Raw genomic sequence first — 3,163 nt, forward strand, 5'->3', positions numbered from 1 at the left:
ATATCTCTTGCATCTCCTGCACTGCAGGCAGATTCTTTACTGTCTGAGCTACCAGGGAAGCCCAGATAAGACTCAGATAATGCTAATTTTTACTGTTTTAGCTCCTTTTTTCTTACAGTCCCAGAAGACCATGTATTAATTCTCTATGATCTCCAAGTCTATTCCCCATTAATGCTAACTATTATAATTTACATTTAACATTATAAATATTTTATATAGTAACATAATATTGATGTTAAATATTAATTTTAACATTAATTCTGTTCTAGGTTTTTGCTTGGATTTGGGTCATATTCTGATTGTCTTAGGACAGATGTAAAAAAACCTATTTTAGGTGGACTAATGTGTGCATAGTAGAGCTTCTATTTGTTTAATCAGATTCTAAGTCACAAGGTAACATTGTCCAATTCTGTCCTGTCTGTGCGAAGAGAAGACATGACCATAGTCAGGATCGTGGACCTCTGCACACCTCATTCATACGCCAAATGGGGTCATCACAAAGCCAGACACCTCTGTTCACTTTCTAAATCATTTTAAAGCACCTCCTCAGGTGCTCAAAGCACTGAAGAATGCTTAGGATTTTCCCAAAAGTGTGATTCTGAACCTCTTAAAACTAGACAACGTTTAGTTTCGGCAGGAATAGCAGATAGGAATTTTCCCCAAATTGTGTAGGTCATTCTTATTCTAGGGCTATTGAGGCATAGATTGTCCACTCCCCCTGCCCTCCTGGCACCCCATACACACACTCAGCACTTCCATGCTGAGACAGACACAGAAGAGAAGGAAGAAGTCAAAGTCTGGACTCTGAATCCCTAGGGTGGAGCCCCAGTTCTCATGCTTACAAGCCCAGTGGCTGGAAGAGAACAACCCCTTGCTGAACTGTAGCCTTGTTGTTCCTGTTTTTCAGTCACTCAGCCTCATCCAACTCTTTGTGACCCCATGGATTGTAGCCTGCCAGGCTCCTCTGTCCATGAGTTTCTCCAGGCAAGAATACTGGAGTGGGTTGCTGTGCCTTCTTCCAGGGGATCTACCCAGTGGGGTGATCAAACCTGAGTTTCTTACATCTCCTGCGTTACCAGGCAGGAACTGCAGCCTCTCACCTGTAAAATGGGGGTAACCACAGTAGTAGCCCTTCTGGGGTCTCACATGGTGTCATAGACATGGAACGACTGTAAAGGCACCTTGATGTTCAAATACTCCCGAGGTTGCCATTATTTCTTCCTTTGCTCTTCTCTCTGTTTGCAGAGCTCAAGTGAAGCTGAGTTGGGAGGAAAGGTGTGCAAAATGGAAGAGCAGGGTCCCGGGGCAGTTCAGGATCAGAGAGCATGTCAGGGAAAGATGCCGGGCAAGCAGAGCAGAGGCCGCGGCTGGGGTCAGTCAGAGGAAAATTAGTCCTCCCTCCTGCGTTCCTTTGCCCCTCCCTCCCACTCCTTCCTTCTGTCCCATTTGGTTGCACTTGTAGAAGGTGATCCAAGAGTAGACACCTTGAGTCTTCCTCTGGGGGTCTTTACAGTCAGGTGAGTAAAGCTAGGAGCACAGAGGGACCAGTGGGGGGGGGCAAGGTAGGGGCTGAGTGACATTGTGGACACCCCAGTGAAGACCTGATGCCCGTAAGGCGGGAAAGTGCTGGAAAGGCAGGTGAGCTGCACAGGGCGGGGGGATGTATACTTACTGGGTTTGTTGAACCAGAACTCTGCCCATCTAGAGGCCACTCCGACCATCATTCTGAGACAGGCTTGGGACCTGGGACCCACTGCGGCAATGCTACAGTGCTTGCAGCTGGACACACCTTTCCTCGAGCAACAAAACACTAAGAAACTGTACAGACTGAAAATAACTGGACCCCAAAGAGACAAAGAGACCAAAAAACCCTAATGCCACTTTTGGGGAGCCTGGAGCAAAAACAGGGAGCTGAGAGCAAAAGCAGGGTACTGCGCATGCCCCCTGTACACACCACCACCTTCGGGGCAGGTGAAACTCCTAAACCACCCCTCCAGTCTGGACACACCCCTCCCCTCAGCCCATATAAGGAACAAGCTTGCCCCTTTTTGCTTGCCTTTCCCCGGTGTCATCAGGGGCATCAATAAAGCCTGGCCTGAATTTCCTGTCTAGCCTCTAGTCCATTTCTATTGACTGGGGAAGGCCAAGAGCCCTGGTTGGTATCACTGCCTTCTAGCCATTCCTACAAAGCCCTAAGAACAGCTTTGTTGTTTAGTTGCTAATTCGTGTCCAGCTCTTTGCGACTCTATGGACTGTAGCCTGCCAGGCTCCTCTGTCCGTGGGATTTCCCAGGCAAGAATACTGGAGGGGTAGCCATTTCCTTCTCCAAGAGACCTTGCAGACCCATAGGTGTCTGTGTTTCAGTTTGGAAGGCATTTCATTTCTCTTCAACAACTTGATGCTCTGTGTTGCTGTTCGGTCGCCTAGTCATGTCCGACTCTTTGCGACCCCATGGGCGGCAGCATGCCAGGCCTCCCTGTCCCTCACTGTCTCCCAAAGTTTGCCCAAGTCCATGTCCATTGCACCGGTGATGCCACCCAGCCATCTCATCCTCTGACGCCCTCCTCTCCTTCTGCCCTCAATCTTTCCCAGCATCAGGGACTTTTCCAGGGAGTCAGCTCTGTGTAGTAGCAGCCATTTGACAGGTGAAGAATCTGAGGCCAGTGTCAAGTGACTTCTCCAAAGCACACTGCAGGAAAGCCACAGAACCTGGCCCAACTGTGAAACCCCACGATGAAACCCGGCGATCATAGCAGGACAGCATCCAGCACACTGAGCTGAAACCTTTGGACTTGGGCGAGTGGGGAAGCAGGCCCGATGGGAGGGGGGAGACGGTCTTACTCATCCACCACCTGCTAGATCTCTCCCTCCCTCCTCCACTCCTCTGCTATCTCCCCCAGAGAGCATCCATCGCCCACGCCATCCCCCTCCAGCTGCAGTTCTTCAGACCACAAAACACTTCCCACTTCACATCCTGCCCCAGAACCTAGAAGTACAATAGCCGCCACAGCAAAAGGAAGCAGTTAAAGGGCTGGCTCTCCCCTCCCTCTCTCTTTCTCCCCCTCCTCCCCTCTCTCACCTTCTCTCCCCCGACCCCTTCTTCATCCCAGCCTAACATGGTCAGGTTTTTAAACCCATTCAGACTACTATTGGGGACCTTCTA

The sequence above is a fragment of the Capricornis sumatraensis genome, chromosome 16, assembly GCF_032405125.1.
Source record: "Capricornis sumatraensis isolate serow.1 chromosome 16, serow.2, whole genome shotgun sequence".
Taxonomy (NCBI): domain Eukaryota; kingdom Metazoa; phylum Chordata; class Mammalia; order Artiodactyla; family Bovidae; genus Capricornis; species Capricornis sumatraensis.